We start from the raw sequence: 8,723 nt of genomic DNA, 5'->3' as shown, positions 1-8,723 counted from the left end.
AAGGTGGCTTCTAGAGCCCTAGTGAACAGTGAGCACCAAAGACCTATCTTTGATAGTCTCCTTTGGTCAGTTCTTTTATTTGTTGGTTTGTTTTCAGCTATGATTATAAGATGCAGTAGACCTGCTCAGTGTAAGTAGGTGGCATAAGTACCTGTCAGCGGTACAAGAAACCTAAATGTTTAGTGAATGAAGAAAACAAATGAAAGGACCAGCATAAAACTGCTATCCTGAGTTGCTGTTAGGAAATAAAATGCAGAACTTCACCTACCATGAAAATTTTATAGAATGAATATTAATGTTATGAAGAGAAGTAGGGTGGATTTGCATTATGTATTTGATTGTCCCTGGAGCGCAGAGACTGACACAGACTGGTGACTGTGTTAACTATAGCCAAATTTTAATTGAAGATGATTGATTGTTGAGCATTCTATTAATTAACCTCTTTATTCTGTATTTTCCTACAGAATCTGAAATGTCCTTTTAAAGTAAGTATTTCAGTTTAACCATCAAAAAATATGGACATGATCTTCATTCACAGAAGATGCCATGTAATAGCAATCCAGGAAAAAGAAGGAAAGGCAGATATAATACAAGTGGATTTGAGCTCAGAAATAGTTTAATGACAACCAAACACTATTTAAATCTAGGCTAGCTATTTGTCATTTCAAAGCTAGAAACCCAGTACTCAGAAGCTTATAAGGGACTTGTCCTCGTAATACAGAGGTAAGTTCTCGCAGCTCCATTTGAATAACAAGAAGGCAATAAATTAATTTCTTAAAAAATCATGCCTGGAAGATTCTCCCTCTCCTCCTCCCCCCCCCCCCCCCCTTCCCCCATCTAGATGCAACCAGCTTTGTTTGCTTTGAGCTTTTATTTTTCCCTTCTATCTTGGATTTAAAATTAAATACATGTTCAACCACGAAATAAATTTTTTTTTTCCACTGGTTCTGCATTATTTACTAACAGGTTTATGCAGTATATCTGATTTCTCATCCTGGCATAACACAAAGGTCAGATTTGTGATCTGAATGATTAAAATAGTTTTTCCAGGATGAGAAAGAATGCTTGTTTCCTAATGCAAAACAACCTCTTTCTAAATCATGTACTTTTCTCAGTTGCATGTGCTATGAAGGAGCCTTCTACATACAGTGACACAGAGAAAGGGAGGGATCCTTCTTCAATCAATACCAGTCACCACGAGCAGCTGTTCTACATCTAATCAGGTATCACTCCATCACTCTCCAGCTGCCCCACAAATGGTATCTTTGAAGCACCATGTCAGCAACGGTCTAATGCAAATTTCAGCATCTTTACAGTGCAAAGCAGATCATGATTCATAGAAAACTAGAAGGAAAACAAGGCAGTTAAAATGATTTACTTGTTTTGGGATGGCACACTGTGCTGTTCAGATTGAGATTTAGGGCGGGATTAATCTAAACACTGAAGTCATCTCAGTGCTTGGAGGACTGAACCAAATTGTTTCTCTGCATTCCCTCACTGTGTGCCCAGGAAAAGAGAAAGACACCACCAGACAGTGATCACCCAATTCTAACATGTGTGTCAGAGGTAGTGTGATAAATTGCTTCTTAAGGTACCTATCTCTTTCCACTGACTATAGGTGAAGCACAGACAAGGCACCTTATTTTATAAGCTAAATTAGGTGAGATTAAGGCTACCTAGCTGCTCCAAAATCAGACAGTATTTATTTTCCTTTTACGTACATCATGGGAGGTGCAGATAACAGGATCAGGAAAGGATGAACAGAGCTCAATGAGTGGGTAGCTGTTCAATATTTCTTTTTAGACTCATTTCTCAACATGTGCCCCATCCATTATTTCCTGCACACCATCTGAATGCTGCACTGAACAGAGAATCACTCATTTTCTCATGGGCTTTTCCATTGTGCTCTCATTGTAGTACTCTATTTCTCTGCAAATACTAATTATCTTCCCAACGCCCTAGTGGTATTATTATCTTCCTCTTACATGTTGTGAGTGGAGATGCTGAAAAAAGTAAAACCAGTCCTTTAATATTGTTTCCCCCATGTAATATGCTTTCCAGATGTTTTTTTCAGAGTACTTAGCAATTTTAGGCCTTTATAAGGTCAAAGTACAGTTCCTATTCACTTCTGCTGCAATTACCAGTGCTTAGCATTCAGCTGAGCAGTCTCTAGGTGTATTTAGATGGATGTGCAGAAAAATGAATTAAAAACAGGTACTGAAATGTTTCTGTTTGAAGTTTTCTGCCATATTCATGACACACTTTTCAACGTTTTGCAACCAAGCAGATTTGAGCCTTTTCACTGTTCAATTTTGAATCATTCCCTGTCTGAATGCACTTCCTCCATGTCCTCTCCTGGCTGAGAGGTCTGTAGTTTTTTGGGTGGCTGACTGCTAGATGCTTCATATATCCTCAGATCTAAACAGCTACAATTCAAGCAATGTTCCAGGCCCCTGGCTGATGTGAGCAAGCTCTGTAAGACTAGAATGGAGTGGCATGTGTATACTGTATGCTGTACTGGGGACAGAAAGGACCCATTGACAAGATACATAGGCCCATAAACAGAACTTGAGCACTGGACCCCTGGTCATAGACATTGATGGCTCTTCTTTCTCTAAAAGAAATTCTAGTATGAAGAAGGGTAATTAAGTCCTGGAACTCCACAGCATTGCAGAGATTATGGAAGAATGTGCTTCATAGCACAGATGCCCATCCTGCTTGATGAGCTCTTCCTGGGTAGTGAAGGTATAAACCTCCAGGTGCAACTTGGTTTTCAGCAGCAGGAGTTGGTCCTTGCTCCCTTTATTTAGCAGAGATACTCCTCCAGAGCTGTGCAGTGGGAGTGGGCCCTGCTGTAAGACAGAATGGCTTGCCAATATGTGGCTGAAGGGTGTGACTCTCCTCTTTCCGCAGCTCTGCCTGCGTAGTGTCAGGCTTGAAATAAATACATTGAACAGTACATGCTCTTCTACTACTTTGTTATGAAAACACTGGTAATAGTGCTGTAACTGGGATGGGCCAAAGACACAAGAGCAGAAGGCTTTGCAGGAAGAAAGTCTATTTTTTGTTACTTATGAAATAATTACCAATAATCACCTTGCTCTGTAAATCATGCTTGTATTTCAAAACCAGGTGCTTTTTCTTCTGTGTAACCCCCCCCCCCCGACTTGTAAAAATAAAAAATAAAGCCTTCTTTTTTTTTTTTCTTCCCCTGAAAGGATTGCTGCCAGAAGAATGTTTTTGCCAATACTGTGATCTGTCTATGCTGTGTGGCAGGGGTACACCAACTGGATATGTTAGTTGAGTGAGCCTTATTATTTTAGTGAGTTTCAATCACTCAATTAAAATAAAACAGTGTTGCTCTTAAGAATAAAAGAAAAAAAGCTGCAGGATGAATTTTAGAATAAAAGTCACCAATACCATGATCTGATTTTAGTTTAATCCAAGTTAAATTAAGATAAGCATGAATGGTAAATGAAGATAAGAGCAAATAGTGTTTATAAAACCAGCATAAGTTTTGGCTTGAAAATTGAGATAAAAATACTGAATAGGATATTCAGCATTGCCAAGCTAGTAGATTTTCACAATTAAATATGGGATTACTCAGAGTTCATTAATCTTCATTTTCCATCTGACCAAATTTTATTTCATCAACCTCATTGATCATTTTTACCATTTAAATTTTTTAGTTTGCTCAAACCTCTCATGTATTGCTCTACTCCTGCATTTAATATGTATATTTTCTGTAGGAAATTGTGCAAAATGTAGATTTGACATTGCACTGCTTCTGCCTTCACAAGTCCTTCTTATTCTCAACATCCATTAGCTGACTGTTTGCAATGTGGATTTATTTCAGTATGCGTCTTGCACCATCAAGGTCTTTAAATGAAGTTCTGCCCCTGTACATGAAAAGACTTCTTAATTCATAGTTTCACATGCAGAGATTAACAGTAGAAGGTTATTAACAGCACAAGGTTATTAAAAGTACAAGGTTATTAAAAGCATGTTTAATATTATTTGAACGATAGCAGAATCCCATGGAATCCCATTTCAGTATAACTTTATTAGTGACAGAAGTATTCAGCTAATTCCATGCTTTTCTGTAGAATGGCCAATAATAAATTATGGCAAATCAGTATGCATTTTAAGCTCCTTTTCAGCTAGCAATCAACAATTTTGTGGTCTATTAGAGACCATGTAAATGCTGAGAATTGAATGCACTTTACCACTGGCAAAGCTAATATTATAAAAAATATTAATATTATTGCACAGAAATTTCTGGTTTACATATTATCATCACAGATATATTTGAAGTTTTTGCATTCAAGCCTAGCATTCAGTACGCTAATTTCCTAAACTCTGATGAGAGCCAGATCCCATCATGTTTCACTTCAGTGTAATGAAGGGAGGAGGCGAACAGGGGAAGCACAGAGGCTCTCTGGCAGGTAATTTGGTTTGTACAGTGCTAGAGGTGATCATTTCTGGGTCTAACTGGGGCTTATAATTAGCTTTGTTACTAATTCTCAGCAGACAGCTTTGCCCCCAGAGCTCAGCAGACAGCAGGGATAGCTCAGGAATGTGTTTCCCCCTGCCTTGCCACAGGCATCCACAAGGGCACTAACCTGACCAGACCTGTAACTAGGAAACCTCTCAAGATCCCTCACAACACCTGTGCTGGAGGATGATTCCACCACCAAGCCACATGTCAGGTGTAAACATCTTAAATTGCCATGACTGCTTATAAAGTAATCAGAAGTCTAAGCTGTTAATCAGCACCTACGCTGAAAACACCATAGACTTAAAGGAGTCATCTAATACATTAAGAGCGTACACCTACACATACCAAACAAAACTCTCCTTCTTCAAGCCAAGCCCAGGTAATACTTTCCCTGTAAAGCTTCAAAATCTCACAATCAGTCTCAATTCTTACTTGTTTGTGATTTTCTCACAGATCTCTTGCAAAAGCAACCGAGAAGTGTAAATATATACTTCTTTAAAAGAAAAAAATAAACCACCCTTGTTCTATTTTTCCACAAGAAAAATATAAGGACGATTTGCTGTTGAAGGATAGACTTGTTTTAAATTTGTAACCAAACTACTCTTAACCTTAGGAGCCTTGTTTTAACACCACTTTTTTGTTTATTCAAATTCCCCACTGTTGCATAGCATCTGCAACATGTTCTGCAGGATCCCTATATAGATGAGCCACTGTCAGCTATCAGTGCTTTTTAATCTTCATATCATCCAGCCCTACTCAGACAAGGGCTGTAGCATAGTTCCAGACTTCATTTTCTCTGGTGGCAAAACCAATTTAATAGATTTTCATCCTTTCTCAAGTCGGTTACTCATTCCCTCCCTTGTAACACAATTTATCACCTCCTTAGCTGTGCCCATGTTGCAGGACAATGAGTGTTCAGTGCCATTCTCTGAAACAGATTAGTGAAATAATCTGGGTTGAAAAGACTTTTGTTTTGAAGGATTTTTCTTAGCTTAGGACATTTTTCTGATCATATTGAGGAAAATCTTATCAATGGCTCCACTGGCAGAACTGAGGAGGTAAATACCAGTGAGGAAATGGAAGCAAGTGGCTAGAGAAGAATCACTGTCAGAGGGAAAATTATTCATGAACCTCCACCCTTAGATACTGTATGTTTTAGTTCCTCCTCTGGAGAACCAGAACTCCTGTTTTCTATGATATGGTGCAAAGAAATCTTGACAATAAATTTAGTCATAACTATGAAATCCACAGATATGACAGAATACTTTGGAACTTTTATTCTCAGAACAAAATTGTTATGTGGTTCCTAATTTTATAGGCTATTCAGCATTCTGCCTGGCTTCTGAATACGCAGCCCTGTAACAGCTGACTTTGCTCTTTCCAGCTGAAAAATTGTTTTTCTGATTCAGAAGAGGGTTTTGCTCCTCCATCATGCACAACTTCTCATTGCCTGGCTCTTTAGCCTAAAAGTGTGAAATAACTGACACAGAACAGACAAAAGCTTGAACACACAACCTGTGGCATTTGTGAAACACACAGTCTTTCTGTACATAGTGCATAGAAATAGCCAAAAGGAAATTGTTAAGTCCGTGCCTGGGTTCCCAGCAATGAACACCCTGGAGATATCTTGCCTTTAGGCAGGGGCAATAGGTATGGAGGTATCTACCCAATTGGAGTGGTAATATTTTTAGACTTGTGTGGAAGTATGGATAGCTTTGGTAGTGGTTACTTTGCAGAGATATCTGGGTAGCTCAGCTGGTGCACTAGGTGCTCACAGCCTCTGAGGAAGAGTAGAAGTTCAGCAGAGCCATTGAAGGAAATGGTGAAAAATAGAGACTATTTCAGCCAACACATCACAGAAATGAAGAGGAGAAATGAAGAGGAAGGTGATTCCCAGACTGGGAATCCCCAGAGCAGATATGAAGAGGAAGGTGATTCCCAGACTGGGATGTCGGAGTCAGGATCAGGCCCAGTGAGGGGAATCAGGGCCAGACATGGACTCCTGGGCTGTGGACAGGGTAAAGGGACTTCCAGGGCTGGCCAGGGGAGGGAAGTCCTCTGTGCTCCTGGAGTCATGACCAGCCAAGAATCAGGTCAAGGAGTGGTGGAGAGAGGGAGGATAACATTGTATGATAGATCTGCCAAAACTCATTTGCCATGGGTTAGGTGAGAAATTACAGTGAAAAAACCCTAGCAGATTTGCAGTTCAGCAGTTTGCTGAACGCACTTTGTTATCCTACTGATACAGAAATAAAACATACTCTGCACCTCTAAGCCACTGAAAAGATATCATAGAATTACTGCAACCAATAAACATACCACAATAGAAAAAGAAATATGAAGTAAATTTTAAGGCCTTGTCTGCCTTGTATAGAGGGGAGTCTGCTGTTGATATGTGGCAGAAAAGATTTTAGAGACAAAAGTTCTTGCAAATATGTTTTCATTCAAGCTTGCCTAACACTGTCTCTTTTCTGCTCCCACTACTTTCCTGAGTAAAAAATCAGGGTTTGATATATTTCCTTCTATTTGCTTGCCTTTCCCTCTTATCCCAAGTGTCTCTGTGGGCTATTAGCACTCAAAAGGATGATAAATATTTTTCCCCCTCTTCTTGATTGTATGAATAGTTTTTTTAAAAGAACAGTTTCTCATTTTTACTGGAAGATTTTCTGAAGGACTGAAAAGCTCTCTGCATCTTTCACAGCAGAGGGACAGGCAGTGGGTTTCAGAAGGGCAACATCTGGTCATTCTGCCTGCCCTGATCCCCCCACTGCCCATTTCCCACTCAGCCTGCCCATGTCTCAGTTGCTGTGTGGCAAAGAAGACTGAGGAACTGGAGACACTTGCTCACATTTATACATCAGCTTGTTCCTAACGTATGTCCAACTACAAACCCCTAAACAGGAGGACTTGGTCCACAGAAGCACTGAGATGTGGGAAGGATCTGTTGCACCCGTTATAAAGCTGCCTGCTTTATTGTGCTTGCTCCTGAGTTCCCTCCATTCAAACTCTTTAAGAAAATAAAACAGTCTTGCTTTTCTCAATTACAAACCTCACTGTACTTTGTTTGGAGATGGCTTTGAGAAGAAGCACTTGTTCTAAGCTACACGGTTTAATGTTTTATTTTGAATTTGAGGTTAGAATGGGTTCTCTGCAATTCTCTTACTGCTACTTTTGGAGTGTTTATATGGATCACATCAAATAACTAAAATATGCTTTTCCCCCAGTGATAGCTTCTAGCTACTGGTAAACTATAAAACTGAATGAGGAATTAAATGTCCAGTAGAATGATGGAGTTTGACATAAACATCCAAAATGAAAAATAAACTCACCCGGGAGTGGAAGGGAGGAAAACAACAACATATGCAACCCATTTTACAATTCAAGATAGTCTTGAACATTTCAGCTATTGCTTCAGCTTGGCAGAACTAAAGACAGAGAAAGGCAGATTACCAGAACTCCCCAGATTTCGGGTTTGTACTAAGACATGGTGATTTATTTTTTTGACTTTATCTACTGACCTTTATGTTCTGATTTGTTGATGTGTAATTATGATAATGGTTCCATAGGTCCAAAAAGTCTTTCTGTTCCAAGTATCACTTTCAAGCTGTCATTTCACAACAGGCTGTCCCTAACCATTTATTCCTGCCTTTCCATATTGTACCACCTCCACAGTTGTGTCAACACAACTGTTTGTGGAACTGCAATCTAAAGTGGATCGCTGAACTGATTTGGATTAAAAAGAACATTTGTTTAGGAGGGGACAGGGCATGGGAATGGGCAACTGAGGGCAGAAAGGGACCGACTGAGATAGAGGAGGAGAAAGGGTGAGAACTCAGTAAACTAGTTTTACTACTGAAGTTGAGCTATTGTGAAATTGAACTCATACTCACCTTTTAGCTAACACAGCCGTGCTTTTCACCTAGTATTAATCAAATTAGTCACATTGAGCTCTCATTCGCATAACTTTTAATACAAACAAGGGGACAAATTTCATGAAAATTTTATGAACTGTCAGTCATGACTGCATCCATTATGTATATTGCTCATGCAATACCAAGTGAGCCAGCAGCAAATGACACTATTGCAAATGTCTAACCCAGACCTCAGGATGGTCAGTGAAAGTACACCTGGCTAAATAAGCAAGAGCCAGTGAGTAAGCTCTACCCCTGGTCTTAATCATCACCACAGATGATTTGTTATCTATCTCACTCACTGGTTCTGCACT

This window comes from Pezoporus wallicus, unplaced genomic scaffold (assembly GCF_028554395.1).
Source record: "Pezoporus wallicus isolate ANWC-B61680 ecotype Strahan unplaced genomic scaffold, APGP_CSIRO_Pwel_v1 contig_1851, whole genome shotgun sequence".
NCBI classification, from domain to species: domain Eukaryota; kingdom Metazoa; phylum Chordata; class Aves; order Psittaciformes; family Psittacidae; genus Pezoporus; species Pezoporus wallicus.
The sequence above is the reverse complement of the archived record's forward strand: the minus strand, read 5'-3'. Positions refer to the sequence as shown.